The 20722-nt window shown below is 40.2% G+C and overlaps 1 protein-coding gene across 1 annotated transcript in view; it reads right to left on the bottom strand.

The window, feature by feature from the left end:
• The window catches only part of LOC122540812 (uncharacterized), a 59986-nt gene extending 43598 nt beyond the window's left edge, over positions 1–16388 (bottom strand). The window contains exons 1-2 of the mRNA XM_043677021.2: positions 16278–16388; positions 10146–10354 (exon numbers count right to left, since the gene is read on the bottom strand). The gene's annotated coding sequence lies outside the window, so the exon portion shown is untranslated. The remainder of the gene's footprint in view (positions 1–10145; positions 10355–16277) is intronic.
• Positions 16389–20722: the final 4334 nt, after the last annotated feature.

Below are 20722 nucleotides of genomic sequence, written 5' to 3'. Positions count from 1 at the left end.
CAGCTTTTGGGCAAAGAGAGAAAGAAAAAAAATAGATTAAGCAAAAAATAGATTGGTAACAGTAAGACTGAAAAACACACTCTCTGATTCTCGCAGCTTCTCAAAATATTGCATCCAGTCATAAAGCAAATTGGAGAAACATTCATTCATCAAGAACTCAAGGATTTTCACAACTTTTGCCACTGCTGAAGATACAAGACATCAAATAAACAACCACAGATTCAAATTCAAATTTAATATCTCAAGGAATCTAAAGCCTTCTTAAACTGCCTATTCCTTCCATTTTGTGCTGGATACTCTCCCTTTTTTAAACCTCATACCTACATTTGTGGGTACATTGGTGTGTGCATTTTGTTATTTTTCTTGGGGTTAATGTTGTAATTGACTCCTTAATTTTAACCAGAGAACAAAGCTTTAAATGAAGTATGATGGTTGCGTACTAAAAATAATTTAATATTTTTGCTGTGGCCAATGAAAGGTTTTAAAAAAAGAGGAGCTGATTTACCTTCTCTTCAACAGGTTGAAACAACATAAAGACGTTCAACACCAATCAGTAAGTTAAGATGGCGATAAGAAGCATTTTGTTGCCATCCATGGTGAACTATACAAACAGATGTCAAAGTTACAATTGGCCAAATGCTCTATGTCTTACAGCCTTACATCCCAGTATATTGCTGTGAGTTCCTCAGGGTAGTATTCGAGGTATAAAGATGTTCAGCTGCTTCATCAGTGATCTCCTTCCATCAGAAAGTCAGAAATGGGAGGTTTGCTGATGATTACACAACGTTCAGCACCACTCACAGCTCCTCAGATACTGAAAATGTCCATGCCTGGTGTAGCATATTCTGGACAACATTCAGCCTTGGGGTCATACGAGATAAATAACATTTGTGCCACACAAGTGCCAGACAATAACCATCTCTAACAATAGAGAATCACATCTTAACATACTAACTTTTTTTATTCATTCATAGGATGGGGTGTCACAGGCTGGGCCAGCATTTATTGTCCATCCCTAGTTGCCCTTCAGAAGACTGTGGTGAGCTGCCTTCTTGAACCAATGCAGTCCATGTGGTATAAATACAGCCACAATGCCCTTAGGGAGGAAAATCCAGGCTTTTGATCCAGCTTCCAACAGTGAAGGAACAGTGATATACTTTTAAGTCAGGATAGTGAGTGGTTTGGAGAGGAACTTGCAGGTTGTGGTGTTCCCACGCATCTGCTGCCCTTATCCTCCGAGATGGAAATGGTTGTAGGTTTGGAAGGTGCTGTCTAAGGAGCTTTGCTGAATTTCTGCAGTCATCTTGTATATTACTGCGACTCACCACTAGGAGGGTGGTGCTTGTGGATGTGATGCCAATCAAGCAGGCTGCTTTGTCCCAAATGGTTTCAAGCTTTGAGTGATGTTGGAACTGTACCCATCCAGGTCAGTGTGGAGTATTCCATCAAACTCCTGACTTGTGCTTTGTATATGGTGGGGAGTATTTGGGGAGTCGGGGGTGAGTTACTCATAAAGTCATGCAGCATGGAAACAGATCCTTCGATCCAACCAATCCATGCCGAACGTAATCCGAAATTAAACTAATCCCACCTGCCTGCTCCTGGCCCAGATCCCTCCAAACCTTTCCTATTCAGGTACTTATCCAAATGACTTTTAAACATAATTGTGCCAAAATCCACCACTTAAAAATATGTCCCCTAATCCTGAAATCCCCCATCCTAGGGAAAAGACAACTACGATTAACTCTATCTATGCTCCTCATTATTTTATACGTTTCTATAAGATTGCCTCTCAAACTCCTGCACTTTAGTGAAAAAAAGTCTCAGCCTTTCTTTATAACTCAAACCCTCTACACCCGGCAACAGCCTGGCAGATCCTTTCTGAACCCTCTCCAGCTTAATAATATGCATCCTATTAATGGGTGACCAGAACTGCACACGGTACTCCAGAAGAGGCCTCACCAACATCCTGTACACCTGACCGCGACTTCCCAACTCCTATACTCAAAGAACTGAGCAATGAAGGCAAGCGTGCCAAACATCTTTTAACTACTCTGTCTATATCTGATGCAAACTTTTAGGAATTATGCACCCGCACCCCGAGGTCCATCTGTTCTACCATACTACCCAAGGCTTTACCATCAACTGTATAAGCCCTACCCTTGTTTGTTGTACCAAAATGCAATACTTCATATTTATCCAGATTGAACTCCATCTGCCATTTTTCAGCCCATTGACCCATTTGATCAAGATTCCTTTGTAATCTTAGAAAACCTTTCCAGTGTCTGCTGCATCATCAATTTTGGTGTCATCCACAAGCTTACTAATGATGACTTCTATATTCTCATCCAAATCATTTATATAAATGACAATCAAAAGAAGACCCAGAATTTATCCCTGTGGCCTCCACCAGTGACCATAGATGTCAGAGAACAAGATATTTCCTGTAGATCAGGTACATTTCTGTGACTGTGTGGCTCTATTTGAAACAACCACACATACTAATTGGCCAAGTGCATCATGTTTGTAAAGTAAAGATAAGGGTGGAAGAAGGTTCAGACAATGGCAGGTATATTCCCAGGAGATACTCAAGATTCATGAACAGGCTGACTCATCAGGGCCCATCACTCATTCGTCATTACTCTAAGCTAGGGGCTACATGTGACTGCACTCAGCTTTTGACCATAATCTTGGAAATTCAGTTCTTGTGTAACATCTGCTTAAATTTATTTACATAATCAGCTTTCAACACCCTTTCTGGTGGTGTTCCCTATCACAAAACTTCTGAGTGATAAAATGTCTTCCCTTTGGACTTTTTAACCGATGATTTTAAAGCTAAGATTCTGGTTATTGAACTAGATGGATTTTTTTTTCTCTCTAATCTGTCAAAACTCTTACCTGAGCACCACCACCTTGCAACATACAAACTCTGTTTTGGATCCTATATAGGCTTGAGCCATTTATAAAGGGAAAAGCAGCCCAGACAGTCTCTTACTGTATACCTCTAAGTTTTATCTTGCAGCATCTTCTCCTAGCTGGGCTGGAATGGGGAGCAGGTTTTTGACATTTATCAAAATTGATTCCTAATTTTGAATACATTTATAAAATCGCCCTTTGACCATGTGTACTCGAATCTAATGATCACAGAATACCTAGCCACTGACCTGCTCTTGTAGCCATTGTGTTTATATGGAGAGTCCAGTTGAGTTTCGAGGCAATGGTATCCCCAAGGATGTTGACAGTGGGAGATTCAGTGACGGTAACAGCATCGAATGTCAAGGGCCAATGGTTATATTGTCCCTTAATTGAGATGGTCATTGCCTGGCATTTGTGTGGCTCAAATGTTACTTGCTACTTGTCAGCCCTGTATCTGAGGAGTCGTGGAATGGTGCTGAACATTGTGCAATCATCAAGAACATCCCCAATTCTAACTTATTATGGAGGGAATGTCATTGATGAAACATCAGCAGATGGCTAGGCCAAAGACACAACTCCTGCAGAGATGTCATGGAGCTGAGATGACTGACCTCCACAACCACAACTATCTTTCTACCAGGTATAGAACATAGAACAGTACAGCATAGTCCAGGCCCTTCGGCCCTTGATGTTTTGCCGACTTTTATCCTACACTAAGATCAAACTAACCTACATACCCTTCATTTTACTATTATCCATGTGCCTATCCAAGAGTCGCTTAACTATATCTGATTCTACTACCACTGCTGGCAGTGCATTCCACATACCTAGCACTCCCTGTGTAAAGAACCAATCTCTGACATGTCCCCTAAACTTTCCTCCAATCACCTTAAAATTATGCCTCCTTGTCGCCATTTCTGCCCTGAGAAAAAGTCTCTGACTATTCACTCTATCCATGCCTCTCATCATCTTGGACACCTCTGTCAAGTTGCCCCTTCTTCGCTCCAATGAGAAAAGCCTTATTCTTTCAATCCTTCTTAATAAGACATGCACTTCATTCCAAGCAGCATCCTGATAAATATCCTCTGCACCCTCTATAAAGTTTCCACATCCTTCCTATAATGAGGCCACCAGAACAGAACACAATATTCCAAGTGTGGTCTAACCCGGGCTCTGTAGAGCTGCAGCATAACCTCGCGGCTCTTAAACTCTTGATTCCAACCAACTGAGAGTTTGTTCCTGATATCCATCGATTCCAGTTTTGCTTGGTTGAATGAAGCTTTGATGTCCGGGGCTGTCACTCTCACTTCACTTCTAGAATTCAACTTTTTTGTACATTTTTAAGGCAAGGTCAGGAGGTGAGTTGCCCTGGTGGATCCCAAACTGGGTACCACTGAGTGGGTTATTGTTGAGCAGGTGCAGCTTGATAGCACTGCTGAGGATACCTTCTATCACTTTAACTGATGATCGAGAGTAGACTGATGGGGTGGTAAGTGGCCAGTTTGGATTTGTCCTAATTTATGTGTACATGACATACCTGGGTAATTCCCCACATTGTCAATTAGATGCCAGTATTGTAACTGTACTGGAACAGCTTGGCTAGAGAAGCAGCAAGTTCTAGAGCACAAGTCTTTAATACTATTGCCATAATGTTAACAGGGCCTGTAGCCTTTATCCAGTATCCAGTGACTCCAATGGTAATACCTTTGCTGAATCCTCCACAATCAACAGTCTAGGGTTACGGTTGACCAGAAACTGGAAGTGGATCAGCTATGTCAAGTCTATGGCTACAAAAACATCAAAGGCTGGGAATCCTGTCGTGAGCAACTCACATCTTCCCTCTTCAATACCTATTGACATGGCTTGGTCAGGAATGCAAGGGAACTCTCCGCACCTCCCACCTCACCTCCCTCCACCTCCCCCCACCACCCCCCCACCCCTTTGCCAAGTACAGCTCAAACAACGTTCAAGAAACCTAATGCCATCCTGCATAAAACTGGCCACGGTCTCAAAAACATTCACCCTTCCACCAGCATACAATGGCAGCAGTGTGTATCATCTACAAGATTCACTGCAGTCATTTGGCAAGGCTGCTTCAGCAACATCCTCAAAACATGCAACCTTGACCACCTAGAACAGTGGTTTCAACTGGTGTGCCTCCAAAAGTTGAGAAGTATACCACAAAATTTTCACACTTATGTTTCTGATCTCCACTAATTTCTCAGCGTCTATGAGTGAAGGCAATATCTGTTGACATATGTCAACACGCATGTGCAGGAGAAGGGAAACCCACTCACTTATGCATCTATGTGCCTTGTTGCTGAAAATGTTGGGAACTACTACCCTGGAAGAGCAAGGTCAGCAGACATGGAATTGCCACACCGACAAGTTCCCCTTCATAGCATACTCCATTCTGACATGAAACTATACCTCTGTTCCTTCACTACTACTTGGTCAAAAACATGCAACTTGTTCCTCACAATGTGGATTACCCACACCTATGGATGCCCATAGGTCAACAAGGTGGCTCATCATCCCATCTCAAGGCAAATTTTAGCCTCGTCAGTGATGCTCAGTTCCTTGAAAGAATTAAATATATAAAGAACAATAATATAACAATGGTCGCCATTCAATGGAAAGTATAATTGCAGTGAATGCAAAAGCAAGGTCTTTTGTGAAGACCAGTTACAAATACCTACACAGAGGATGTTTTCCTTAAAACTTCAGTTTCGTGAAATAAATTCCAATATTATTATTCTTTAAAACAGTCGGCATAAATGTTAATTTATGCATATTTTATGGTTTAAATGTGAGCTCCTGTCACTGTCAACTATGATATCTGCTGCAAAAAAAAATTACTAAACAAAAATAAAACAAACTCTGCCAGTAATGGATGACAGAATTTGGAATATCTTAACCTATTATTTTGCTTTGTAGCACCCTCTAGATTAGGTGTCATCCTGTGCAAGTAAATACTCAATAATTTCCATTTCACAGCAGAATTATTTTATTATCAACATCAATTCACAGAGTCTCAATTGCCAGACAGATGGTAGAATAATGGGAAGAGATCCATAGCACCAAGTCTCATCTTGAAAAAACTGCAAACATTTCTGAGATAAAGAAAAATGTATGCAGAAACAGCTTTTTGATACAGGTGGGAGCTTTATTAAAATATTGAAATAAGGCTGTTCATATTCTGCACATAATTTCTTAACGTTTAGGTGTGTGGGACATTTAACAATAAGTATGCACCAAAACATAGGCTCTGAAAAATAAAATCACTGTGTAATTTTTGGTAATTTCTGCACTGTTTACATTTATTTCCTAATGCAATTTCAATTCTGAGAAATCCTGGGTACAATTGCTCTTATGCTTAATTGATATTCCTGCAACTCCACTGTGTCATTGCTGACCATGAAACTTTGCATTTGTATAGCATTGTTCATGGCAATCCAATTTTTTTTTTCAAACAGGCAGCAAAATGCTTTTGAAATTTTCCAAGTTGCAAGAAGAAGAGAAATATAGCAGGTCAAACAATTCCACAGATGTTTAAAAAATATAGAAAGTGCTGGAGAAACTCAGCAGATCTGGCAGTATCTGTGGACAGAGAAACAGAGTTAATGCTTCAAGTCAACAAAGTTTCAGGCAGTCATTCAACTCAAAACATTAACTATAACTATAACTCTCTCCCACATATACTGCTTGACCTGCTGAGTTTCTCCAGCGTTTTCTGTTTTTATTTGGGATATTGGATTTTTGACAATGATCAACTAACTATACCTACAGCCACAGACAAGTAAAAATGACTTATGAAGTCAAAAGTTCTAAGTTCCAAGAAAAAATAATATCTGACAGACTTACAAAACGTAATGCTGGGTGAATTCTGAGGAAGGGTCACCGGACCCGAAACGTTAACTGATTCCTCTTCACAGATGCTGGCAGACCTGCTGAGCTTTTCCAATAACTTCTGTTTTTGTAATGCCGGGTAGTCCTTGGACTAAAAATATGAATACTGTGACCAGAAGAGCAGGTCATAGGCTAGGAATACTGCAGCAAGTAACTCAGCCTCCTGACTCTCCAAAATCTGTCCACCAGCAACAAGACCCAAGTAAAGAGTGTGAGGGTATACTCCCCAGCTTGCCTGGATAGGAACAGCTTCAACAACTTTCAAGAACACCATCCAGGCCAAAGCAGTCCAGTTGATTGGCGCCACGTCTACAAACTCCCCCTACCACCAACGCACTTTAGCATCAGTGTGTACCATCTACAAGATGTACTGCAGAATTCACCATGGTTCCTTAGACAGTACAAAACCACAACCACTGCCATCTAGATGAATAACAACAACAGATATATAAGAGCACCACCACTTAAAAGGTTCCCTCCAAGTTATTCACTATCCTGATTTGTTATTGTATTGTGGTTCATAAACAGCAGTGGGCCAAATCTCAGAATTTTCTGCCTCATGGCATTGTGTGTTTACCTGCATCAATGGACTACAGTGTCCAAGAAGTAGCTCCATATTACCTTCCCAAGAGCAGCTAAGGATAGGCAATAAATATTGGCCTAGTTTATGACGACCACATCCTAAGACTGAACTAATAAACTGATTGTAGTATACCATGCTTTAAATTATAATGCATGGGAAAGGACATACCAGAGAGATTAGAATAAAATATATCTTAGCCAAACTGCAAAGATACTAGCAATCGCATTTTAACTATGGGAACGTTTGGTAGATAGTGATAAATACTGTGACATCAACAGAGTTCACAGCTTCCGCTACAACTCTGTCAGCTGATGTTGAAAATAAAATAATTCTACTGTGTGGTGGAAATTAAAGAGTATTCACATTCACAGGGTGTAACCTTATCTACAGATGTATTGCAAAATAATTGGCTGAGATATTCCAGTTTCTGTTACTGGCGACATCTGTGGAGACTGAGATAGTGCTACAGAATCTAAAACAGAAACACTGCTTTGTATCATAGAATCCCTACAGTGTTGGAAACAGGCCATTTTGCCCATTGAGTCCACACCAAAGAGCATCCTACCCAGACACATACCCTACTTTACAATCCTGTCTTTCCCATGGCTAATCCACCTAACCAACACATCTCTGGAAACTGTGGGCAATTTAGCACAGCCAATCCACTCTAACCTGCACATCTTTGGACTGTGCAAGGAAGCCCACGCAGACACAGGGAGAATGTGCAAACTCCACACAGACAGATGCTCAAGGGTGGATTTGAGCCAAGGTCCCTGTCACTGTGAAGCAGAACGCTAACCACTGAGCAACTGTGCCACCCTGTGTAAACACCAATTAATTTTTATTCATGGGATTTAGGTATCTTTAGCAAGTTCGAGATTTCTTGTAAGCCCCTAACTACTCTTAAGAGACTGGTAGTGAGCCATTTTCTTGAACTGTAGTATTCCTGTGTGGTAAAGATACTGTTGAGTTATGGTACTCAAGGATTTTGATATCGTTATGATCACTCCAAAGTCAGGATGCTACGCAATTTGCAAGGAAAGTTACAAAGGGGCTGGTTTTTCCCCTGCGCCTGCTCTTGCCCTTTTGCAATCAAGAATGCTCCATTACCTTGGATGGAGTCAAGTCCCTTGAATGTTGTTGAAACTTCACTCATTGAGGCAAGTACAGAGTACTCCAGCTGACTTGTGCCTTGTAGATAATGAACGGAATTTGGAGAGTCGCAAAGTGAATCACTTGCCACAGCATATTCTGGTCTATTCCTGTACCTCCAGTACTTATGCACCTGGTTCACTTAAGTCCCTGGTCATTGACGACAGTGGAATGTTGACGATTGTGTGTTCAGCGATCATAATGTTGTTAAATCATGGAGATTTAACAAGGCATTCGCTTATTGGAAATGGTCTTTGTCTGGCAGCTGTGTAGCATGAATATTGTGTACCACTTGCCAGTCCAAACCTGAATATGGTCTAGGTATTGTTGTATGCAGGCACGGACAGCTTTATTATCGAAGGGTCTACAAATGGAGCTGTACACTGTGCAATCATCAGTAAACATCCCCACTTAAATTTCAATTCAAATATCCTGGAATTTTTAAAAATGTTTCTATTTTTCTAATCAACCCATTCAGAGATGTTATAACACACATCTGAAACTGGTTGGATTATTATCTGCTTTAAAAGTACTTTGATATATTTTACATTTTACCTACATACCATTTCCCACTTTCAGTAGTCTGTGTATTCTGTACATATCTAAATCAGCAGCTGGGGCTAAAGATAATTAAGATATGCTAATTATGGAGATATTATAGAGTTTCATAACATCTATCTTTATTTTTGATGAGATTTAGCTTCCTGTACCAACAGGAACAGAAGATATTTAGACATGCAAAATATATTAACACAAATACATGAGCTTCAGGTGACAGCACTGGGAACAAGAAATTACAGCATTCTACTATCTGATTGGCCCATCAAATAACATTTGATGCTGGGAAGTAGCTAACCAGGGACTTATTTAGCCTTCACCAGATCACAGCCAGTTACAATGCACAAGGTTGGAGCAAAACAGCTGGGAAAAGTACTGAAAATAAGCATTGGAAATACAAATTTAGCAATTGAAATAAACAAGAAAACTGAAACAAGGAAAGACTAAAGAATAGGAGACACAGAAAACATGAAGAATTGAGAAGTTTTTAACCTTTTTAAAAAATTTATAGCTGCATTGCTAATATATTGTTTCATTAACCCAAGAGTGGTTTGAAAGCAAAGTCATTGTTGAAAGCATTTGGGCATAAGAGCTATTTGTTTGGAACTCAGAAGAAAGCATTAAGGAATTTTCTGGTTGTTTCCTGGGAGGTTACTCAATACTTTCCGCAAAAAGCATTGTTAGCATTTGTCAAACACAAAAATGTTTACACATGCAGATTACCATAACTAATATGTTATAGCCATACAGGATTTAATATTACAGTAATAAGGTGAATCCTAATAAAAAGGAGTCAATAAGAAGGTACAAAGAAACTACTACTTCTGGGGGAGGACAAGAGGAGATAACTTTTTCCAACATTTCTCGGGCTTACTTCAGCATTAGGGCTAAATACTAAACAAAAGCTGGAATTACCTTAAAGGCCTGATACTCAAAGGTTTCAATATTACAGCATAATTTAAAGAAAGATACCCCATATTGATTTTAAAGACATGTATTCATCCAAGTTGCCACATAATGCCCTTACCTTTTTTAACTGTGCAGCCGGCTCTAACTGTGAAATGGTTCCTGCATTGTGAGGTAGACGTTCAACACGGATTTGTCTCCGTTTAGATTGCCCTTATACAGTGGGGGGAATCCGCCACTGTGAATCTTGTTGTCACACCCGCTGCGTGCACACGTGCTACATCGGCGGGGGGATGCTTGCAGATTTTGTGAAGTCACTGATACCAAACCCTGTCCGTACAAATAAAACAAGTAGGTTGGTTTGATGGTTGTAAGGAAACAATTGACCTCCTGTCAAAAGCACTAAAATCTTACATCGCCATCTCACCACATCATCAATTCCTGCAGCAATTTTTATTTTAAGCTTATCAATGGAAACAGGGTTAACCCCTACTTGTCCCATGCTTTGATCTGCTTTTGAGGTTTATATTTGCAGTTATGAATCCTGAGCTTATCTCCCAGCCAATTCTGCCTCGGAGTTTGGATGGGTTTACACTCCAACATTCTGAATTCATATTAAAAACTAAACAGGAATAAATGAATCTTTAATACTGGGTTGAATTTTAAGGATCTGAGTCAAAGGCCTGGAATTATGTACCGGAAAGTTCACACCCCAGTCTAGTTCATAGGAACAGCGGAAATAGGAACAGGAATAGGCTATTCGGTCCCTTAGCCATTCAACTGAATCATGGCCAATCATCTACCTTAACAGCCATTTATCCTGCACAATATCATATCGCTTGGTGTTTTTAATATCTGGAAATCTCTTAATCTCTGTCTTGAGTATTATCAACAATTGAGCTCAATGATAGTGGAGTGGCACAGTGGTTAGCACTGCTGCTTCACAGCACCAGGGACCTGGGTTTGATCCGAGCCTTGGGCAACTGTCTGTGTGGAGCTGGCATGTTCTCGCTGTCTCCATGTGTTTCCTCTGGGTGCTCCGGTTTCCTCCCACAATTCAAAGATGTGCAGGTGAGGTGGCTTGGCCGTGCTAAGCCTCCCAGGGATGAGCCATGATGGGGTAGGGGGGGATGCTCTTTGGAGAGTCAGTGTGGACACAATGGGCCAAATGGCCTGCTCCCATGCTGTAGGGATTCTATGATAGTCCTCTGAGGTAGAGAATTCTAAAGAATCATATGGGAGTTATTCCAGCCAAAAAGATTTTAACTGTATGAACAGAATATAAATGCTACAAAAGCTTCTGCTTCCTAAACCCATTGTAGGCCTGGCTTGTTCTTGTACTTTATGTTTCAAATACCTCTAATCAGAGGTAACCTAAATTAGATCTTTTTTACATTCAATGCTCTTCATTTCGATATAATGAGGTTTTGCTTCAACAATATCATGGATAAGGAATGCACTTCATCATTCAGGGCTCAGTGGCCGCTCTCAGTTCATGAAGTCACAGCAACGTTCTGAACAAAAGGACCATAATTTGTTATTCTTTCTATGTGGGAGTACTGTTGTCAACACCATTGGCAACATGTAGCAACACTGTGCTGCAAAACATAGTCGTTCCATGGCCTGGCACAGAATTATGTGCAGCTGACTGAACATTAGAACTGAAATCAAAATACTCTTTAATTGTGCATTTCCAGTCCCATCAGTGCTTTTCTTTTAAACTCAGGAGTGAAGACAAAAGGTCTGGGTCTACAGTATTGGACATCATGGAGATTGAAATCAATGCAGGGGAAGGATAAACAATAGGTAAATCATGAACTGTTCTTAAGTGAGGTGACTCCTGGTTACAATGCTTGAGATTGTAAAGGAAGACTGAAAAAAATAAAGGAACTCCATAATGTTAGGTCTGGAAGATAGTGTGAAAAATACGATAAGGATACTGATTTTATTACAGTGGACTAGACAGAAAAGATCCATTGGACTGGATGATATATTCACAATTCAGACAGATCAATATTGATAAAATAATGACAAGAAATTTTGTAATAGGAAAAAGTATGTTGTATTGGAGTCATGGAGAGCAATGGCCTTGTATTTAAAAGCCACAACATTCCTGGCCATAAGAGAACTAATAGTTAAAGAAAAGCTTAAGGACAATAGGATGTCATTTGGGAACTCTTTCAAATTAAGAATATGAGTGCATTTCTTAAAGTGGTCAGACTTTGGGAGCTTAGTTTTGCCAGTGCTAATGGAGGCATTCAAGTATGTTACCATGGTTCTGTGACACTTGGCAGCTGCATAAAGAAAATTACAATCTGTTCAATATGTCTCATTCCATGCTGTCAATAGCAAACACTATTAAAGAATAAAACTTAGGAATAAGCAGGGACTGACAATGCCAATAAATGCTATGACATCTCTCCTTTATATCATTTAGCTTTATGTGGCAATTCAGATGAATACAGTTCTTCATTAATTTGTACTTGCTTTGAACTCTCTAATGTTAACCATTGTTTTTCACATTGGAATAAATGGGAATATTAAGTAACCAGGAATTCTTAGTTACTTATGCTTCAAATTTTAGTTGTTTTCATTTATTTTAAGAAGCATTCTATATATGTTCTAAACGTTTTGGTATAAAAGTTGAATGAATATATTAACATACACATTAGATAAATGTTTTTCTGTGGTGCACACAGAAGTACCACACTACAGATTCAAATTAATCATTTAATAAAAGAGAAAAACAATTACTGGTCTGCAGACTAATATTTACATGCAATTTCAAATGTCTTTTAATTGCTGTCAGTAGCTTTTAAGTACCTGTAAATATCTGCTGGTGTGCCTATTTAGAGCAAAAAATTTACTGGGAAAGGACAGAGTAGCAATTAAATATCACAAATACACTATCAGCTCTGGACTCAGCAATTTCATGAGAAGGGTACGAGTATACATGCTGAACTATTCAACCCAATTTCACAGCAAAATCTCATTATTCAACTTGATATTCAACATTTTTAATCTGCAATAGTTAGTGCACAATAATTACTGGATGAAATTGCTAAAATTATTGGCTTTACAGATTGCAAATTAATGATCAAAGAGAGCCTTTTGAATAAGATGAACACCTAATACTGAGATTGGAACATTTAAGTTGAAGGTTTCAAATGAAAAAGCAAGCAAACCACTTAAATAGCATGAGGCCCCTTATATCTGCACTTTCCCATGCCAGTTTCGGTAACATTTTTCTTCATTGACTGTTTGAACATGTTTTGACACCTCTGTAACAGGTGAGACTCAAACTAGACCTATTGGTCCAGAAGTAGGGATAGTGCCAATGCATCACAACAGCCCTTGTTAACATAACACATCCTGTAGCCAGTTTATCATCGATCTGCTTAGAGATGTCATTGTGCACCTCTAAAGCAGGTGGGACTTGAACCCAGGCTACCTAGTCCAGAGTAGGGACACTGGCATTGTGCCACAAGACTCCTTAGAACACACCCTATATAATTAGAGTCTCTTAGGGCAGGATTCACCTTTATGCCTTGTAAGATTAAATGGCTTGTATTGGTCAAATTCCTCCTTCTAAACTAGAAGAATGTATTTTCAATTCCCATTCTGGAAACTTAAGCACAAAACTGAGATTGGCACTCTGAAGGAGTGCTGCACTGCCAGAGATGATGCCTTTCAGATGAGATGTTAAACTGAGGTCCAGTGTACAAAACTAGATATAAAACATCCTATGTTACAAGCTAAAGCTTAATACTAAAAGGCATTAAGGTGGACAAATCCCCAGTACTGAATGGGATCTATCCTAGATTACTGAGGGAAGCGAGAGAAGAAATAGCTGGGGCCTTACCAGATACCTTTGCAGCATCCTTGAACACGGGTGAGATCCTGAAGGACTGGAGAATTGCTAATGTTGTCCCTTTGTTTAAGAAGGGTAGCAGAGATAATCCAGGTAATTATAGACCAGTAAGCCTGATGTCAGTGATAGGGAAGCTGCTGGAGAAGATACTGAGGGATAGGATCTATTCTCATTTGGAAGAAAATGGGCTTGTCAGTGATAAACAACATTGTTTTGTGCAGGGAAGGTCATGCCTTACTAATTTAATAAAATTCTTTGAAAAAATAATAAAGTTGATTGATGAGGGAAGGCAATAGATGTCATATTCATGGACTTCAGTAAGGCATTTGATAAGGTTACCCATGGTAGGTTGATGGAGAAAGTGAAGTCACGGGGGTCCAGGCTGTGCTAGCTAGATGGAGAAAGAACTGGCTGGACAACAGGACACAGAGTAGTAGTGGAAGACAGTTTCTCAAAATGGAGAACTGTGACCAGTGGTGTTCCACAGGGATCCGTGCTGGGACCACTGTTGTTTGTGATATATGTAAATGATCTGGAGGAAGGTATAAGTGGTTCTGATTAGCAAGTTTGCAGATGACACTAAGATTGGTGGAGTAGCAGATAGTGAAGGGGACTGTCAAAGAATACAGGAGAATATAGATAGATTATAGAGTTGGGTGGAGAAATGGCAGGTGGCATTCTATCTGGACAAATGTGAGATGATGCATTTTGGAAGGTCCAATTCAAGAGTGAATTATACGGTAAATGGAAAAGTCCTGTGGAAAATTAATGTACAGAGAGATCTGGGTGTTCAGGTCCATTGTACCCTGAAGGTGGCAACGCAGGTCAATAGAGTGATCAAGAAGGCATATAGCATGCTTTCCTTCATTTGACGGGGTATTGAGTACAAGAATTGGCAGGTCATGTTACAGTTGTATAAGAGTTTGATTCGGCTATATTTGGAATACTGCGCACAGATCTAGTCGCCACATTGTTAAAAGGGTGGGGATGCTGTGGAGACGGCACAGATAAGGTTCACTAGTGTGTTGCCTCATATGGGGGGTGCTAGCTATGAAGAGAGGGACCTGACTGAGGTCAACAAAATCATGAGAGGCATAGACAGGGTGGATAGCAAGGAGCTTTTTCTCAGGGGACTGAGTTACTAGGCATTCAAGGTTAGAGGGGAAAAGTTTAAGGGAGGTATGCATGGAAAGTTCTTTACAAAGAGGGTGGTGGATGCTTGGAACACGTTGCCAGCGGAGATAGTAGAGGCGGGCAGAACACCATCATTTAAGATGTGTCTGGACGGACACATAAAAGGGCACGGTGCACAGGGATACAGATCCTTAGAAAATAGGCGACAGGTTTAGATAGAGGATCTGGATCAGCACAGTCTTGGAGGGCTGAAGGAAGGACCTCTTCTTTGTTCTTTGGTCTGAAGAGGAGGAGGAAAGTCCTCCCCTATTTCCTGGCCAAAATCTATGGGTGAACTTATATCACAAAAGCACATTATCCAGTCATTGTGTTATTGGCTGTTTATGGGATCTTGCAGTGTGCAAATTGGCTGCTGAGCTTCCTTACATTTACAACAAAGCATTTTGAACATGGCACCACTCAACTGAATAACTGTCCATCCATTTCTTCAATGTCTACTTCCACCTTGATAACAACATGGCTCATCTCTGCTCCTGCTTCACTCCAACTGCTGCCAAAAATTTGATTCGGGCTATTGTCACATCCAGGCTTGATCTTTCCAATTTTGTCCCGGAAGGCTTCCCATTCTCACCTTTAATAAACCTCAACTTATCCAAAGCTCACTACAAATCCTATTCCACACCATGGACCATTTGGTGAGCACTTCGACTTTATCTCTCTCATTGATCTTCTGCAGCACTGCAACACTTCAAGAACTCAGCACTGCCCAAAGTCTGGTCTCTGCTTCCCCAAGTCCAGTGGATTTAGGCTTTTAAGGCACAGTTCTTGATAAAGATGTCTAATATAGAAGTAGAAATGGAGGTCTGAGAGAGAACTTTAGCAATTGAAGAAACCAGTAGAGGAGTTTGACTTGGGAAAAAGGGTCAAGGAAAGTAGAAACAAGAATGTCAACAGATAAGGAATTAAGTGGGTGACCTGATAATTCATAGTAGCTAAGCAGCCAAAATGCTTAAGTTTTTTTTGTGGTCTAAATGAATCATTAAAATAGTACCTGCATATTGAATGGATAAACCCTCACGGTTACCAGGGGCTTCTCAGAAATCGGGGATCTGCTCTAAAATTAATCTTGTCAAACATGGTGAGGGTTTACCTTTCAACTTAAATATTCGGGTTTATGATCTGTGTGCCTCCATCAAAACGCAATTTCACAAAAAAACTAGAAAAGGCAAATTGGATCTGGTCACCTACCTGGAAACATCATACAAGTGACAACATAGAGGGATATGAAGCAGAATGAGATCATGACAGCCTTCCAGCCACACATGGCCGCTTTGACCCCCCTCCCCTGCCCATCTGTTGTCCTGGTGCTTTTCAACGCGCGCGCGTGTGTCACAATTGGAGCGCGCACGTCACGCGGCATCCTCGCCTGGGGCTCGTGCACCGAGAGATGTAAGGAAGGGAGGGGCGCGCACCTGGACCGCGCCTTCTCACCTGGAGACTTCAGTATCTCACATAGGGACCTCACCTTCGCACCTGGAGTTCCGTATCTCACCTGGAGTTCAAGATCTCACCTGGAACTGCATCTTCTCACCTGGAGACCTCTATGTCACTTAGGGTTCAATATCTCAACTGGGAATGCACCTTCTCATCTGGAGTTCAATATCTCACCTGGAGACCTCTGTTTCTCACCTGGGGACCTCAGTATCTTATCTGGGGACCTCTGTTTCTCACCTAGATACCTCAGTATCTCACCTGGGGACTTAATTTTCTCACCTGGAGACATTAGTCTCTCACAAATATCTTCTACCCAATGCATACTGTTTGCAAATTCCTTGTCTGTCTTTGTTGCGCTGTTACTGTTAAGGTAAGAACTTTCCCCTCACATTTGTACATGAGGCATATGTTGATTATGAGTCTACTTGTAGAAAGTCTTGTCTCTTTTTGAGCATTGTTAGTGCTGCCCCCGGCAAGTACTCCATCACACAGCTGAAGTTCCTCGAAGATGATGGATAGGCATTGGGAAGGCGAGTTAGATTCCTAACCTCTGAACTGCTCTTGTAGCCATTGTATTCAAATGGCTAGTCCAGTTCAGTTTCTAGTCCATGGTAAATGTCAGGATGTTGGTTTTGGGGGGATTCAGTAATGATAAACCCATTGAATGTTCAGTGGCTATGGTTGGATTTTCTGTTGTTGGAAATAATCATTGCCTGTCACTTGTTTAGTATGAAAGTTACTTGCCAAGTATAAGGTCTAGAACCTAGCAAATCAAGAGCAGAAAGGAGATGTTGTAAGGATAGGACAAATTTAGGAATAGAATCAAAGGATTGTTTCAATGAGACATGTAAAAACGAGTGTGTTTAAAAACAGCTGAAGCAAGTTAACATCTCCCACCCCCCCACATCACAATGATCTTCTGATTTATGGAATGCACTGTCCAGAAATGTGGAGGTGGGGACAGGATTGATTGTGGCTTCTGACAGAGGATGAGATAATTATGAGAGAAGGAAAGCTCCATGCTAATGTGTGGCTGCTGGAGTCGACCTTGCAGATAGCTGGCATGGGCATGGTGGGCTGAACAGTCTCCTATATACCGTGCCAATATCATTATTCTATGTAAGATCTTTCAATGGAGATTGTTTGACCGAAAACAGAAATCTTACTGTTTCTTTTTCACTGGCATTACCAACACACCAACTGCCTAATTGTTTTACCAATATTTTCCCATATTTTGTTCCCCGCTTTCAAGTTTTCATCTCTCCTCCTGAAAGAGCAGGAGAGACACATCAAGAGCTGATCTGCTAAACCACAATTCTAGAGAAACCAGCCATAATTGTATTTTGAATCAACCTGATCTGACATGTTATGACACTTTTCCAGCAAAGGTGGGTCTTGAGTCCAGACTTTCTGGGCTAGAGGTAGGGAAACTGCCACTGCACAAGATAGCAATTAAGGCTAACCACCCCAGCTGAACTTTCCTATACCACGCACAGAAAGGAATACTCAGGCCAACTTCAGTAACCCTAACTGTGTTAATTCAGCATAGACTGGCAATTGAAGGGTTGTTTTGGCACAGTGGTAGTATCTCTACCTCTCAGCCAGAAGGTCTAGTTTCAACTATGACTTACCTCCGAGGTATGTGATGATATATTGGAACAGGGTTGATAAAACATAAATCTAGATGGGAGTTTGAAGAAATTATGGTACTTCTATGCTGGATCACTTCCAGAGCTTCAGCAGGAATATGTATCATTCCTTGATTCCTCTTTTGTGTAATAATAATCAATCCCCGTTACAATGGGGTTTAATGGAGTACTTCAATCTTAATTGCTCAATAAAGTGTGGGTAAGAAAACATTGTTCTACACTGTGCACAATTGGTTCTTAATAGATATCCACTATTCTAACATAAAATTTAAAAACACTCATTGTCATCTTGATTTCTTTGAAAATAAATCAAATTTAATGTTTTCCATTTGCAAATCTGAACATGGACCTTTTTTATATGTAACTGTCACCATAGTAGTTCTCTCATCTGTTCCATTATAAGATACTGATTGTTCAATATTTGCCTTTCTACTTAGGACAATCACAAAAGGACAGGAGGGTGAATTTTAGAAATATGTTTCCAGCATTGAAGTTTGCCAAGATTTATTTGGAAAATCATGGGTATAATCGCCACAATTTGACAACTTTAAAAGTTATTGAATTGGCTGAGATGTGAAAAGAATGGTATAGATCTCTAATATTCTAGGGTCATGAAAATTCCATTTAAAATGGCTATAATTTCTTATAAAACATTCAGAATTGGTAGGACCTAATCAGTGATTTATGTTTTCCTCACCAACCCCTTTCTGCTCCCCCTAGTGGTGCTGCTCGATATTTGAACCAACTGCCTTCCTGCCCTCTGTTACATGGTCTTGGAGGAGAGAGAAACTGTGAGAATTAGCAGATACAACTCTCAGAAATATCAGTGTTCAAAATATTTATGCATAGTTTGACATTGACTTCGCAGCTATGTGGGTAAAGTCACCAGCAGGATTGGGAGTGGGAGGAAAATATTTGTATCGAGGTAAGAGCACTCTTTTTGCAAATTGGTGTTTGCTTTGAGAAGAGGCAGCTTTACACTGAATTCAACCTGACCAGAAAGTTGTTCCTGCTGCTTGACTAGTGCTAAGGCAAAGGAAATCAGGTGAAAGTTATAAAGATAGCATTTTTGGCACCATCTTAGGTGATATAACTGCCTACTAATGCGACTGAGTGTACAGGATGTATTTATTCTAAGCCTTGTTTAAACATTTTACCACACAGTTAGTGTACTGCTCAGCCTACTATTCACAATGTAAAACCTTGTAAACTTGACGAATTTCTCATGTTAATTTTATTTTTTTAAATGTATACATTTGACCATGGGGAATTTTAAAAATTGAGATGTAATACTGTGGAGTCAAAGCAGATAAACAACATTGTATTAAGGATTGAAACGCAAGGTTGCAGGGACTGTAGCAGAACATAAACTTCCATGTAATTTTAAAACCTCCTTTTGTGTGCTCTTACATCAGGTTGGTGCATGTCTAGTAAGTGCTTTTCTGTTGGAATTCTCAATTCTTTTACCTTTTTTTTAAAGTTGGACGGTATATTTTAAATGCACTCTCTTTTTCTGTCTGTGGTTCTAATCTTATAGAATGAAAAAGATTGTGTGATGTTACTTGAAGCCAAACAAGGGAGTTCTCTTCAGTGTTCTTCCAACAATTATCCCTGAATTAATAGTTAATCTTGTCATTTATTGTATTTTTGTTTGTGGGGTTTTGCTGTGAGCAAATTAGCAGCTGCATTTTTGTTTGATTTATTCTTGGCCAATTATTATTGTCCATCCTTAATTGCACAGTTAAAAGTCTGTGGATATGATGCCATTAACCAAGGCAATTTCCTTCCTTTAAGGGCGTTAGTGAACCAGATGAGTTTTTAATGATGATTGCTGTTTTTTAATTCCAAATTTTTATTGAATTCAATTTTCACCATGGTGAGATTCAAATTAATGTTCCCAGGACATTAACCGAGGGGTTCTGGATTACTCGTCCTGTGAGGTTACCATTACGGTACCACTCCATATATAAAATTCAAACAAACAGGACTCAAACACATAATTTTCTGATCCCAAGATTCAAGTTCTCCTTCAGTACCCTGCCCACTTGGCCCTTCTTCATGGGTCTGAGGTGCTGAGCGTCAACATGCATGGTCTGAAAGAGAATGGGATCAGGCTCAAGTTTCACGGTCAGAGCCTCTATTTTCGAAAACTTTCCACACGCCCACCATCCTCAAGATAAGGCAAGGAACCTGTTATAGGATTGCAATCAGAAGCAGGAGCGTTGGCAGATTTTTCCCTTCTTACTATCATATGTTGCATTCCAAAGTACCTGACGGTTTATGATTGGGGTAGCGCGCTGCCACCAATTCTCCTTCAGGAGCTGACTTTAAAGATTTGCCTTATTAATACCGTAGAGGATAAACAACTATTCAGTCTTAACAAAAAGACTTGTGCAACAAGATTTGGCTAAATGCGTCGTAATGGGTATGAGTTATAATTGACGAGGTATAATAGCATCATGCGGAGACAATAGCCTATTGGTATTATCACTGGATTGTTAATCCAGAGATCCAGGTAATGTTCTGGGGACCCGAGTTTGAATCCTGCCA

Source organism: Chiloscyllium plagiosum, unplaced genomic scaffold (assembly GCF_037043375.1).
Source record: "Chiloscyllium plagiosum isolate Xiang-an unplaced genomic scaffold, Cpla_swu_hap1 HiC_scaffold_39, whole genome shotgun sequence".
Taxonomy (NCBI): domain Eukaryota; kingdom Metazoa; phylum Chordata; class Chondrichthyes; order Orectolobiformes; family Hemiscylliidae; genus Chiloscyllium; species Chiloscyllium plagiosum.
Note: the sequence above shows the minus strand (reverse complement) of the source record. Positions and strands in the feature narration are given on the sequence as shown.